Raw genomic sequence first — 15327 nt, 5'->3', positions numbered from 1 at the left:
AACGTGACATTTGCTGACGACTACAAAAAATTTTTCTTTAGGCCACGTCTTCCTCGTCGTGGACTGGCAAAATGCGGACAGAACCCTCATCAAGTAGTAAGTCCTTCCCCATCTTTTTTCTAGTTAATAGTCACGTGATTATGCGGGGACTTGCCAAACTGTAACAACTGATGCCAACGCGAGGTTTCTGTTATCCGTCTTTATCTTGTTGTCTTTTTTGTTTGTCCTTTTTTCTTATGCCAATAGAATTGTAAATGAGCATTCCATCGAATTCAGTTTTGAAGCCTCTTCGATTCAATGGGAATATGGCATTAACGAGTAAACTCTATTGACGACGTTATGTTTCGAGGAAATCCCTTTTCTCTTTTTAGAATTTTGCTTGTTTTGTCCACATCAAAAATCTCACATGTATGGTTTGGTTCCAAATCGAATTCCGAATTCATGGGAAGCCATGAAAACAAGAAATGGATGTACACGACAGGGCTGCTTTTATCTTTTATAAACACACACACACACAATGTCTGAAACACGAGAGCTTAGGAATGATAATCTTTTTCTTCTTTTTACGCCTACAGCCCTTTTAGCCCTTTGGCGCTCTCATTTTTTTTTCTTATGTCTCGTTTTCTCCAGAAAATGAATAATCGTAAATTTTTCTACTGCATAATAAGCTTCAGTCTATACGACGTCAGCTGGTTAAAAAGAAGAAGAAAATTAAGGAAATGCAGAAATACCTAAACAAAACAAAAACAATGGGAAGATATTTTTGGATTTTTCTACAGTTCGACGTGTTTTCTTTTTTTTTTTTATGTTGGCTTGTTGAACTGGACTATGGCCGTCTAGACTTGCCCATCCACATCTTGTTGGTTTTAAGCGCAACTTTTTTTTTGTTTTCGGCTATTCTTTTTTGGGCCGTTTTTTGTTTTCGTTCTCGTTCATTATACGACGCTGACTCATCACCTGTCTGTTGTTTTGCCCGATTTGATGGGCTCGCCTTTCTTGATTGCCATACGTTTGGAGGAAAAAGAAAAATCTCGTTTAAAATTTTTATTTTGTTGTTTTGCCTGTTTGTTAACATTTGAACCAATCACACCGATTTAAAAAGCGCAGCGAAGAAATGAGCCATAGCTCGTATCCCGTTTTGGGCATGAGCCAGCGTTGCGCTTTGACGATGCCCATAGTTGGTATAGTTAAGTGAGGGCCAGCCGTGAGTAAGTTAGCTGGGGAAACTATAGCCGTGATGACTAGACCAACAAATGTATGTCGGGAATAGTTTGCTGCCTTTTTTTTTTTTTTTGCTGTCTGCCATTTATTTTTTAATTATTTGTTTGTGTTAAAAAAAAGTCGGATGTTGATGTGAATTACTGGGGATTTCTTTTGAGGCGTCGTTTTTAAAAAATGGCTCCTAGTGTTTGGGACGGCAATAAGTCGTTTAATCGGATTCGTGGATAATTAAAAGGACAACTCAATCTAATTGCTACTATTGACCAAATATGTTAACAGTAAATTGCTATTAAAGTATTTCTACTTTGTTTTTGAAGTTGTAATGCTGTGCGCGTTCCAGAAACGAAATGAGACACACATTAGTGCCAGCTTTCGTTTATTTAAATTTTGTGCTTGATTCTCAATTGACTTATCCTTAACGTGTACGATCAATTTGGTCAGTTGTACAGGTGTGTTCACTTTGGCTACACAAAAACTAGTACGGGATTTTTCTTTTTCTCTGTCCAGTTTTTTCCCCCCGTAAATTACCAGACAGTAACGAATTGAAGGGGGAGGGCGGAATAGCGACCGCAGAAAGACGTCAATGCGTTACGATGATGACGTTATACTCGTTATAGACACATTATCTGTCGTAAAAAAAAAAAAATAAAATAAAGGGGGAGAATAAAGAAGAAAAAATAATCATCAAGTGGGAGTGTTACATGTAATGTAGCTCGCTCGACTTGATGTGGTGGCCAGTCGATGGAAATTCTTCTTGGCTGGATTATGGAGGCCCGGAAAAACAACAGGGGCAAGTGTGTATTTGTGTGTGTGTGTAACGATACGGTTTTTTTGCCCCCTTTTTTATTTTCTCGGTTATAGCGCTTTAGCACATCCGCGTTCACAGACACACAAACACATGTATTATTGTTGTTTTTTTCGAGTGTGTTGATGTTTTCTTTTGTTTTCATCTTCAATTTTCATTCCCTCCTTTGCTCTTTTTTTATTTTGCGGAAGAAAACTAAAAAATATCTGTTTCTCATTTTTGCCTTTTGGCGCGACGTGTAATAATAATACCTGTACACACGGTGTGCCAAAGTATATACGTTTTTCGCCTGTTTAGCAGACCACATAAATCAGATTAACCCGACCAACGTATCGAGTATCTCTTAGCGAGCCATGTCTGTGTGCCACAGGGTCTATTCTTCCGCCGAAAAAAAAAATGTTTCTTTTCTTGTAGACAACAAAGTCTGAAAAACATGGCCTTTCATGGTACCGATCGCGACCAAAGTGGCAACCGAGATTACGCAGAAGGACTGGGCGAGGTGAAAGGGGGGAAGAGAAAGAAGTCAATAAGGGCGAAACAGACTGCAACCATTGGAGGCTGGATGTACGACGGCGGCAAACGCACACATGGCAACATCTAGTGCCGCTATTCGTCGTAGAAAGATTATCTGTACGTGGCTGTAATTGGAACGTGATTGAATCATTGCATGACGTTTTCGCTAGTTTTACTGGTCACGTGATGCTCCGTACCCTCTTTCTTTTTTGGAATTCCCCCATCTGTCTCGCGTGTTTTGCCGGTGAGCTGTTGTCGGCTTTTGTGTGATGATTGCGTGCAGTGGCACTGATTAATGAGGGGTAGATGTGGCCCTCACAAAAAGGGAAGAACTCTGGACCCCTTCCCTATCTAGCCTTTCACGCAAACCAAGTTGAACGCGCACGAATCCAAATGTATGTGTACCTTCTGTTTTTCTTTATATTGACCACCCATATGTCAACCGTGTATAGCTGTGCATATGGTTATTTCAATCGAGGGTCTATATTGGGTCTTTTGGATCTATCGAGCCAAACAGGAAAACTAAAACTATAGCCGTTGGGGGGCAGTCGTGCCAATCGGGACCGACTGCTACTTACCTGGTTTATTGCCGATTGGGGAGGAAGCGGGTGTGGGGGGGAATTGACAACTGGATTTATTGGTCAGCCGGTCATCGGTCTTTGAGCTATGGCTTGGTCGTGAAGCGATCGAGTTAATGGAACAACTCGCGTCCCTTGGAAACTATCAACTTCGGTTGTGTTTCTCGGCTCCATCAAGAACAGAAGAAATTGAAGGAATTTGATCCTTTCTTTTTTACATTTTGAATTTCGCAGATATTCTTTCCTTTGTGTTGCAAAAGCTATATACTTGACAATGGTTCTAGTGATACGCTATCTTGCGAATAGTGTCCGATAAGGAACACTCTCTTGTCCTGAAAATCTAAAATGGCCATCCGGCCCTTGGATAATGTACCAGATTGCGCTCGGACCGGAATTAGGTTTCTTTTTTCGCCTCCGCTTCAGCTTTTCCACATCCTGCACGATCAAAAGCAAATGTAAGCAAAAAGAGATGAAACGTCGTGCCATTTTTTTGTTTGTTTTTGTTTATATAGGGAAAAAAACATTTGAATTTATTAGCGAAACAAGGTAAGAAACATATTAGATTGCACATGTAAACATATTTGTCTCTGTTTGTTTTTCCAGCTACTAAACAGCCAAAACACATCGGTTGGTTGACTGCGTTAAGGGGAGAATGTGAACACAGTCGGGATCGGGTTGCAAGCGTGCGAAATATCCCGGAGTAGAAACTGTTTTTAAGAAAAAGGAGAAGTTGAGCAGTTTTTTTTTTTAAGTTGTGGTGCGATGGATGGGAAGGTAGGGATTCAGGGTGCGATTTCATAGTACAAAAGGTAACCGGATCAAAGAAAGTGACATTTCCGGTATCGCCAAGAGGCATCAGGAGGGGAAAGCTTCGCCTCCTTTTCCTAGCACGTTCATGACCCCCACAAGGTAGCAACAACAAGCAAAGAGAAGCCCCACTCGACACAAACTGACGTTTCTTTATAATTCTCCCATGTCAGCCAGCGAACCTGTTCTCATTTATTTTTTTTTTATTTTTAAAGAAAAGACAGCAGAGGGGTCACGACAGCGCTAATAATGAAAAAACACGGTCCTATCTCTTGTTTTTGTGTCTGTATTAGACGTCTACGCTATGTGTGTACGTGGGGGGTAAACATAAGACTTCTGGAACCACCGCCATCACCTTATAATTCTATCCCGAGTGTCACGTGAGGGTTTCGTTTTCATTTTCCATTTAAATTTTATTTTGCCGGTGTACCAATCGAAGTCCATCGCATTCATTGGTGCGTCGTCCAGTTTCACTCTGAAAAGTAAAATGCAACCCTGGATTGTCGTCTGTTGCTAACCAATTTTTCGGTCGTTTCCATTTATTTTATTTTCTTTTTAAAATGTGAAACGATTGTCAACCTCATTGTGTCGTGAATTTCCGACATCATGGCTCCTCTACTACTACGTGAATCCCCCCCGTTGATGACATGTCAGCTATTGTCTGGTTCACACACTCTTCGAAGTCTCGTCCTGTTCCCACATTTCATTTCTCCCTGGCCACCAGTATTTTGCCTCTGACCATAATTCAAAGCAACGCGGAAAAAAAGAATGGATGGGATGAAATTAAATTAGGAAAAAGAAATGAATCGTCTAGTCACGATGCTAATTAGCTTAAATACCCACAACACCGACGGCCATGTTCCGAAGGCAATTGCTGCCCAATGTCCGGTCCCTGCTGCTTCTCTCTTTTACCAAATAAACTACAGGATACGCTGTGCAACCCGACATCTCTTTTTATCAATTACAAGAAATGAAGGGATTTTAAAAGAAGTGTTTTTTTTTTCCTTGTTCTTTCGGCCGACAAGGTGAGTCATTACTCACGTGCAAAGCTGTTAACCGTTTTTTTGTTTTTCTGGAGGCATTGGAGCGCTGATGTGTTCATGAAGTCATAAATCCCGCGTGCACCGCCCGCCTTGCACCCGGGGACAAGGCACTTAGCAACAACGGGAAACTAAGAGAAACGGAGGGGATATGCAACTCGTCAACAAGTCAAATGAGATGCATTCAAACGAGATGATTACATGAATAGGCAAGGTGAAACAGTGGTAGCGTGTGCCGTGTTTTTCCTCTTTTCTTAAAGATTTGTGTTATTGCCGAGGCTCTACGGCAATTCTATGAATAATTACTGTAGTAAGCCCGCAATATAGCAAGGTATCGGTTGACTTGTAATCTTTTCTCTCCTATCCCGCCTCCTTATTTTTTTTACTTATTATTTATACGGTTAGCATTTTGAGAAAGAGCGTGATTAGTGGCCACCACTAGAGAGTCTGTTGATGCCGTTCTTGAATCAAATTCTTTTGATGGCTTTACTATTAGATGCCAAGGCCGCCAAATCAATGCCATCCATTCATCGCTGTGCGTGAAAAACACATTTTTGGCGAACGTCAACTGTTGACTTTTCATTCGTCCCTCATGCCTCGTTTATTCTCTTTGACTCATTGAGGCCTTGGCAAGGCTGGCCTGTTTCTTTTCTTTTTCTCCTCCGCATTTTGTAATCGGCAAGTTGAAAAAGAAAAGTTAATAGAAGTAAGTTTCTCTTTGGAAATAATGGCCGTCAGTATCAATTTGAAGTAGAGCGATGTGCTGAAGTGGGCGTAGTTTTCCGTTGCTGTTTCCTCTGTTCAAGTGTCTCTTCCGTCTCTGCCACGTCCGGATTTTCATCAGATCCAAATGTTGGAAGAAGATCGTTTTGTCGTTTAGCGCATTTTTTTCTTCTTCTATCTTTTTGTGATTTGATTTGTTTTTTTCCCCGCAATTTTCAACGGTCCTTATTTGGCTTGGATTTTTTTGTTACGACCGGAGCTAATAGTTAAAGAGCTCGCAACGACTTTTCTTTTTTTTCGCGGATATTATGGTTTGTTTGGCTTCGTGCAATGCATGTCGTCAAGGACCATCAAGTACGCGCTATTTGTTTTCATTTGTTCTTGTTTTTTTTTCAAGTCTCCAACTGTCTAGACAACTTAACTCGCATGTCCTTGTTATTTGGGTTTTAAGAGCGTAAAGAGGATCATTGTGTCGCGTATAAGAAACCCGTACATTTTTCTTTTTTTTTTCTGTAATTCAACATGTTCGTACACTTGATGGGTTTGTCTGAGAGACGTTTTGGTACTCGCCCGTCTTAACGATTCTCGGACAGTTGCTCACGACCGAAGACGTGAAGGACGCAATTGAAAAATGTCAAATAAAGAAGGAAGCGATTGCGGTCCAACTTCAATCATTTCCTCTCCCCGAGTTGTTTCGAAAACCCCCCATAAAAAAAAATTGAAATTTAATTTCGAGCCGATTGTTTTTTTCATGCTGCTGGCAAAATAACCGTATATATCAATCAACTGGAAGGTGAGAAGCTTAATGGGCTCCTCAACAGGGAAAAGGTGAATTTTCTCACGTACAGAGAAGAGAGAGAGCGAGTGATTGGTGCGTAGGCCAGTAGCCGCAGTTGATTATGACGGCATATTCTTCATTACGTTTTGCCTATATGGCTCCTTACGTTTTATTTTTTTGATGAATGGGCCTCCTTCTTCCTTATTACAAATGAAAGAAAAAGGGGGGACTTGTTGACGTTACTGGTTATTGCTTTTGGAACTGTCGTCGGCCTCTTTTCTTCGGTAATAACCATTGAGTAATAGCGCACAAGAAAAAAGGGGCTATATGTTACGTATGTCGTGTGACACAAGATGCATGTCACAATAAGAATAGAAAAAGGGGGAAATAATAAAGTTAAGGAACAGCAAAACACCGGACGTGACGGACTGTAGACTTTTTTCTTTTGCTATGCATGGCGAGGTGATATATATACGTATAGGGAAATCATGGGAATGGACTAACAAAATAACCCCCCTCGTCATAAAAGACGCATAAAAGCAAACTATAGGCGGAGGAGAGAACGAAACGAACTGCCGCCAAAAAATCGTTGGGAAAAGTAATGTTCCTTTCTTTTCCCCCCACCCACAAATAAAAACATTTTACGAAAAATGGGATGAGCTATTGCGCGGTCGTTACATCATCGTAAACGCAACACCCTTAGAGAACTGTGAACAATCAAAAAGGCGAAAGGAAAGAAGAAAAAACAAAATGAACAGTTGCCGACGTGGTTTGTGTGGTCGAGTAGCAACAATTCCCGTTTTCTTATTGCCTGTTTGATGTTGGGATGTCGTCGGCTTCAAATCAAATTGCCATTATTCGTCGGCGGCGGCGTACAGAGGCGTTCTCAGCACCCTCTCACTTCTCTCCTCTTGTAGAATGTAAACCCGGGGTTGTATTCGTTGGCTGTTGCGTGTGTAGAACTGATGGCCAGCGACCGACGATTGAGAGATGTATACATTTACGTGTGGCAACAAGAAAAACAAAACAAGTTGTATGGGCAAAGTCAAATGAGGTGCTCAAACGAGCATCTGTTTATTACAGCGGCAGTGTATCGTTCGTGGTCCGCCTACCTATATCCACCAATTTATTGCTATTCGCCTGTCTTTTTGTGTGTGTGTCTCTCTACCTGTACGTTTGTTTAGGAAGAAGGGATCAGGTTTTTTTTTTATTTTACGTAGATGTGCGTGGTTAAATTTCTTTTGCTGCCTCGATCTGCGTCATTTCTCGATGCGTGTTGAGCTGAATATCGTGATGATATTCGTTGTATCCCATCTGAAGAGTCTTGATCCGTTTTCTAATCAAATGAACGGGGCGGGGGGATTGTGGGATTCCTTTTCATTTTTCGTTCTTGTTTATTAACTTTTGCTTAAAAAAATTGTATAACAAGTCAGCGTGATTCTATCGGTGATGTCATGCCATGACTTGGGATCCAACTATCGGTTACACAATAGAGAGTGGGAAAGACGACAACGGATGACGTGATTGTCGTTTGGCATGAAAATCATTTCGAGTACGTAACCTATTTTTGTTCGTTCAATCCCCCCCCCCCTAACTTATAGGGGAGGTTGAGAAACAAGACATGGCGAACTTTCACACACACACACAGATATATTTTTTTTTTTAGATGTAGTGTGTGTGTGTGTGTCGTTTGGTCGACATGGTCCGACATGAAGGGCGCGCTCTCGGAGAACCGGATGCGGGTTATAAAAAAAAAAAAATGGTAACAATAGAATCGAAATAAACGCCAAAGTTCTTTTAACTCTATACTCCCTCCACCCCCAGCTTCTGCCTCTTGGAAGTATTTGTAAGGAGCCCTTTACAATCGTTTCTCCTCTTTAAGAGGAACACAAGAGAGCTCTATATACAGCACATCTATAGGTAACATAGAAACTCTGGATGACAATAGAGATCCATTTTCTCTCTTGTGTGTGTGTGTCGGTACCGAGGAAATGGATGATATACACTCCCTCCTTTTTTTTTTCTTTCTCTTGTTGCTTTCAATGCATTTAATTGTACTCTCTTTTTCGCTCTCTATATATGGACGGATAGGCTACGAGCGAGTCTCGCAGCAAAAAGGGCCACAGTGGCAAAGAGAATTCGCCCCTTCGGCTCTTGCTACAAATTTGAAAAGAGAAGCGGAGGGGACAGCATTCCTTCCTCCTTTTTTGAATGCGACGTGCCAGAGAGGGAAGAAAAGCGATTGCTCTGCATTTTTCGGTTTCCGCCACTTGAACGTTTTGATAATAATCCGGTCGTTGCGCAATGTGAACGTGATTGCAAAAAAAAAAACGAAAAGAGAATCTCGCTGCTTTGGCGGTTGTTCCTCTCTTCTTTTCTTTTTTCAATTCCGAAATGGTGGAAGAAAACCCAGTCGTTGATCTCTCGTTTGTTTAGCATATCAAATCGGTAGCGCTGCGTATCTACGTAGCATATGGGCGTTGTCATTTTAACATTTGATATTGCGAAATAAAAAGGGGGTGGTGTTGTCGTTGGTTCAATTTTCTTTTGATCACCTATCGTTTACCTTTTTATTTATTTTGAACCCTTGTTTCTTTGTTGTTGTTGCAACGATGGTGACGTCACGCTGTGTGCGGATTCATAGCGCGGAGGCATCGCTTTAGTTCCTCTTCATCTTTTGGTATTAAAAAAAAAAATGTATTTCACCTACCAACGAATGGATATTTGAGTCTGAAGACGCACGCTGTGCACGCTAATTCGTATCGATTCAAGCGCTAGTCATGTTACGTAAGTTGGTCAACGTATTGTGGTGAAGTTACACGGTACGCCATGGCTGAAGCTCCCCCGACTTCTTTATTGGCAAAGTAGAGCTTCACTTTGCGCCCCGTTTTTTTTCTTTTCTTGTTTATTTTCCGATAGATATAATAATAGATCCTTAATTGAAAAAAAAGAAAATAAATAAATAGCCGCACGCAGCACAATGGCTGTTCATTTGATACTAATGACGTACGATTATATCTCTTCAATCTTTCAAATAACAACCTTTTTGGTTTCTTATTATTTATTTATTTTTTTTGCTAAGACTTTTAGAAGACTTTGTTGTGAAACAAACGGGACTTTTTCTGTGGCAATGCAGGAAACGGAAAAAGGGGGGGGGGGAGAAGAAGACGTTGGCATTTGTTCTTTTCGCAAGACGTTGAGGTTCAAGGTCTCTTGGTTTTAGCCACTGGTTTTCTATATCGGGGTAGCTGTTTGCCTTTCTGGTTGCCGGAAGGCCTTCGTAAAATTGCTGTTTATCGCCGCTTCTTTTCGTGTTGTTTGAAATTGATTTTCAAATAGAGCGTAACGGATATCCGATTACTGCTGGAAAAACCCCCAAGCGCCAAAGGGGAACGAGACAAACCAGAAAGAAAGAATCTTCTCTTATTCTCCAATGTTGAAAGACGACCTTGTACAATTAAGAAATCATTTTTTCGTGATCGTGAAAAAGACGGACACGGTCAACGGCCATCGTGAATGACTTGATGTACGCGGCGGCAAAGTCCCTGTCGGGTGAGAATGGCAATTGACTGCCTCTCCCACCATCGGAAAACAGAAGAAGTGGAGGGAGAAAAAAAAAAAACAAAACAAATGTGGCTTTGTTTTTTTGTCTTACACGTACAAGAAGAAGAATGTTATTAACCAGTTGTGTGTGTACGTTTTAAAAAAGACGTGGAACATGTGTTTGTATCCGTCTTTTCGTTCTAAAGTGGGGGAAGCCATTCGCTTTTTAAAATTCATTTTTCGTTTTTTTTTTTGAAATTTTCTTCTGTCTCAACTGCCCTTTGCGGGAGCAGTTTCCCCCGCCCCGCAGCGTTTTACGTTTTGTACGTTTTTCGTTTCCGTCATGTCGCGTCTCCCTGGGAAACTGTCGTCAGCGTCGTCGTCACGACTTGTTTTTTTTTTTTTTTTACACTGTCCTAGACGTACAAGCAATTTTATTTTATTTTTTTAATCTGTTGTTCATCTTGAATGCATTCTGGCTTTTTTCTTAATGAATAGTTTCAAAAGAAATGTTCAATTATGCATCGAGAAAGAAGCGGCTTGTTTTGCGTAGGTTAGGCGGGTTTCACGTCATCATCGGCCTTTGGTCTAACGATTTTGTTTGCCGTTGGAATTCAAATTAAACGGGACATTCTTGTCGTTTTCGCTCGTTGCTGGATAGACTGGCCAGCAAATCTGCCGACGAGATCAGAAAACGGGAGAGAGAAGGAACAAATGACGTTCGTAGTGCGTAGTGGACAACTGAGATTAGGTGTAGCGCATTGTCATCGTCCACTGATGTTGTCTTTCCCTAGACGTAAATAATTTAAAAAACGTGACGAAAGAAACGGTTCCATTTCAGACTCACTTCCGCTAACGAAAACCTTCCATGTTTTTCTTCAACTGGGAGGGCAAAAAAACAAAACAAGTTTCATATAAACAACCCACAGGTCCCTTAAAAAATAAAGAAAATAGAAAGTGGGTGAAATAGGCCTATGGCGATAGTGGGATAATGTTTGACGCAATTTCATGTTGGGGAAAGAGGCAAAACAGGAAGAAGAAATACAAAATAATAATTTTGATGGCCGCTCACAAACTTGGTGTGGTTTCTTCTTGTATTTTATTTTATTTTTTTTTTAAGTTGGTTAAGAACCGTTTATCTTCTCGCTGCGTGAGGTTTGAATAGTTTCCACGAGAAGAAGAAGAAATGGTAAACAGTGGTCGTCTTAGACGGGCATACGTAGAGAACGGCGTTGCCATTGTTGTTTGCCCGTAGGCTTTGTTGTGACGGTAAGGCAGACGCCTAGTAAGGAGCGTCGAAATAGAGCCAGACAGGGTTATGTAGGCCTCTACGAGGGTCTAGCGTAGAAACACGTTGTCGTTGGTGTAGTATTCGTAGTAAGAGTAGTAGTACCTTTTTTTTTTTCTATAAGTAAGTTGTATGTTGTCGTCTACAGAATGAAGGGGGAGAGTTTGGAAAGGGCGCGGTCTTTCATCTTCAACATTTTTTAGGGTGGCAAAAGGTTTTTGTTTCCTTCGTTTCTTTCCCTCTAATGAAGTCACTGAGACATTGTGATGGCAGCCAAATGACAAAGGACTCAGCCACCAAAGTCGCAGCAAGAAAGAGAAACGTAACAAAAGAGAATGAACTTAATATCCTTTAACTAGATCACGTTCGACTCGAAAGGGAGGGGGGAAATAACAGCATCCGAAAGAAAATTGAATTAAATAGTAAAACAACTAAATTCTTTATTTTTTTAATTTTTTTACTGAAAAAAGAAAAAAAAAAATCCTCCCCCCCCATTTAAATTTGTTTTTCCCGCCATCTGCTGACATCCGGTCCGCGTTTTTCTTGGAACCCACATACATGGTTTGAGGGATGCGAACAGCGTACGCGCAGCCCCCGCTTCGTGCCAAATGGCTTTCGTGTGGTGTAGTATATAGTTGCACAGGGGAAGGGGAAAAAAAAAATGAGAGAAAACTTTCAACCTCCTCCCCCCTCTTCTTTTCTTTCTGCTTTTCTCTTTATCTCTTGCTCTCTCTCTCTCTCTCTCTCTCCCCTTCTCCGTTTTGGAGGCCAATTCCCCCACATACACTCACGCTGCTGCCGCCGCCCACGCCGTCTAATACCCAGGCTTCTTTTTTTCTTTTTTTCATTTCGTTGTTGTTGTTGTCATTTCCTTTTGGTGCCAGGACTCTGACGCGCCCTCCTCTTTCCTCCCCCGTTCGCCTTCTCTACACGTTTCCCGCGCTCAGAAAAACATGACCCAGCAACAAGGAAATGTGTGCGTACATGCGCACTGAGAGAGACGCAGGGGGGCGAATGCAATGGAAAAAAAAAATTAATAATAAAAAAAACAAGCCGCGTGAGCGACAGCAGCGCCCCTGGCGGATGCTTTGGGAAACTGTTGTTGTTGTTGTTGCTGGTGGTGGTGGGAAAACCCTGGGATTCGAGGATAAAACATTGAATAGCGTATTATTATATGATAACGGAGTTAAATGTGCACTGGGGGGGCTCCGTCATTCGACAAAGTCATTTATCTCTTTCTTTCGTCTTAACTCTTGTAAATCTTTCTCTGTTTTGGATGCGTTAAAGAATTGCCAATTCATTTTTTTTTTTTGCGCTCGTTAATTTCATTTTTGAAATTTAGCCGTTTTTTTTTTGTTTTAATTTTAATTTTGTGGTTGGGGCTTTTTTTTTTTTCACTGTACTATCTTTTTTCTTTTGTTTGTTCCGCTACTTTTTTTTGTTGTTTTTTTTTTTGTCTCTACCTGAACACAAGCAAACTGATTGTGTGGGCGTAACAGTTATCTCCGCGTGTTTGGATCCAAAGATTTCGATTCGACGCAATAAGTAAATGACTTCCGCTCCCGCGCCGCAGACTCGAAATACCATTTTACACGATACGTAATCATTTCACGATTTTTTCCGCTTTCATTTTTCGTTTCTTTTTTTTTTTTTCTTTCTTTCTTTTGGCCACCAAATCTGGGCGTTAATTAATAAAGGATTTTTGGTTTCTTGTCGGCTGCTTGCTATCCGGAAGGAAATGATTCCCCCCAAATTCGAACATTGACCGTTGCCATGGAAGGCCAAAACCTCCCCTTCTCTTCCCGTCCTATTCCTTTAGAAAAAAAGAAAAGAAAAATAATAATAGTGAGGTTGTTTGCCTCTTCGTTGTTGTTGCATTTCCCTTGCGCGCATGTGAGACGAATGAAAAACGCGGGAAACGACAAATAATGGTACGGATTTCCTCATAAATGTGTTGGTCCTAATGAAGGCAACTAGTGAGAGCACAAAAGAAAGAGAGCGGAAGACGCTCTTTTATATTTCTAAATATGTTTACAATTTTTTCCTTTTTTTTTTACCGGATAATCTTTCCGTCTGGAGTGTTGAGGGTGGCATGTAGAAGAAAGAAGAATAACAACCGCCCCCTATACCATTTATTTATTTTCTCCCTGAGAAGGTACTCGCAGCCGGGTGAATTACCAGATCAATTACCCTAATAGTACAGGCCTACTGCGTCTTGCAATTATACAACACACGCAAGATATGGTTACGTGTGTAATAATGGGGGCAACTGCAACATCAAAAGAGAGGGCAAAAAAAAAATTATTTCTAAAAAGGTAAAATGGCTAGGGACACACAAATCGTATTTGAAATGATTATGTTTTTTTTGTTCGAAATAAAACGGAAACGAAATGTGCGCGCGCGCGCTTGTCTGTTGGCATCGTTGATGCATTGCAACAGACACAGGTAACGCGCCAGGTAGGAAAATAAAATAGAGTGAGACTTCCGTTTGTTGCGGTGCCCTGTGCTCGATTGAGGTGTGTCGCGCACATTGCCGCTTGATGATGATGATGATGATGACGGTTCGAAGAGAGTCCAGTCGACACATTTCTTTTGTTATCCTCGTCCTTCTCTTTGAATTTTTTTTTTTTTTTGGAGGGGTTGTTCTCTCTTCCGTCTTTCAATTGTTACCAGGTGAGGGGCCTGCAGGTAAAAAGAACGGGCCAATTGAGATCAACATATAAAAAAGAGTTGATGATGTGATAGTGCGCAGCAGCAAAGTTGCGGGAGCAAGGAACAGCCTTGCATATCAGGGCCAAACACGACAGATAGCAATGGCCGTGTCCGAGGCCACAACAGCCGTAGGTGCTGGTGGGTAAATATTTTTTTTCCCCCGTCTGGAATGATGAGGGGAGGGGGGAGCCTTGTTGCGTCTACCTGAGGACGACGACGGCGGCGGCGGTGGTAGCGCCGACGATGGACGACCTTGAGACGGTGCGTTGAACTGAGAGCCGCCCACTTGGACTTTCCAGTGCCGTAACGCAGCCAGCCATCCAACACCGCATTCCTCCCGCCTTCCTTTTTCTTGTTTTGTTTTGTTTACCTGTTCTCACCGACCTGGTCTTCTTTACCCTTGTTGTTATTGCACCCCCACTTTATTTTTTGTCTCAATGCGAAATTCGTTAGAGCCACGTTTTTTTTTCATTGTTTCGAGTGCTTTTTCTTTCTCGTTATTCGATCGAATTTCCGTTGTAATTCGCATTTTCTATTCAGCCAATTATCGTTTGTCTTAGCGTTCTGGTTTTCCCGGGGGGTAAATGTCCCGACGTACTTGTAAAATTGCTTTTTGATGCAAGGTCGCTGCGTGGCCCTCGTATTTTTCTTGTGTTTTTTTATTTCTTTTTTTTCTCCCCTTTCTGTCGGGCGGTCCGCTCATTTGGAACGCATTCACGAAGCTGGAGGCAACGACGAGTTCATCAGGAGAAGAAAAAGCAGCAGGCCAACACTCGAGTGTAGTAGTAGTAGAGTAGGTAGTAAATGGTAGTAGTAAGAGGAGGAAGACTAAACCCAAAAATTCAAAAAAAAAGACAACTGCCAACGGTGGTGTTGGTAGGTGGGAAGATGACACAAAAAGAAGGAAAAACATAAGGTGGGTTTTCTTCTCCTACCTGGCTGGGACCGTGCACATGGAATGCAGCCCACCACACTTTGTTGTTGTTATTGTCTTGTGTTTTTTTTTCCCCTCTTGGAAACAGCGTGGCTGCTCGTTTCCCGCCATCGCAGAGCCTTTTGTTGGCCGCCTGTTGCTCGCCACAGTTCATTCGCCCGCCCAGGTGAACGAGTCGTCGAAATTCTTGAAGGAGGAAAGGTATAGCGTGGCTGTCCCTCCACCACCCCCTCCATTTACAATCATACGCTTTAAGAAAAGAGAAACGTCCGTGTCTCTCAGACGGCGGAGTCAAACACCCTGAACATCACGTCTCGATGGCTAAAAAGGTGGTGGGTGGTTTGCCTCCAGCAACGGCCTACACGATCGGTTCCTCCCGCCTACA

The 15327-nt window shown here is 41.8% G+C and overlaps 1 long non-coding RNA gene across 2 annotated transcripts in view; it reads left to right on the top strand.

The window, feature by feature from the left end:
• LOC116918917 overlaps window positions 1-15327 on the top strand; it is a 46906-nt gene that overhangs the window by 2522 nt on the left and 29057 nt on the right. For both annotated transcript variants that reach the window (XR_006644445.1, XR_006644444.1), the window contains exon 5: window positions 42-96. This is a non-coding gene — a long non-coding RNA (uncharacterized LOC116918917). The remainder of the gene's footprint in view (window positions 1-41; window positions 97-15327) is intronic.

Source organism: Daphnia magna, linkage group LG3, assembly GCF_020631705.1.
Source record: "Daphnia magna isolate NIES linkage group LG3, ASM2063170v1.1, whole genome shotgun sequence".
NCBI lineage: Eukaryota > Metazoa > Arthropoda > Branchiopoda > Diplostraca > Daphniidae > Daphnia > Daphnia magna.
Note: the sequence above shows the minus strand (reverse complement) of the source record. Positions and strands in the feature narration are given on the sequence as shown.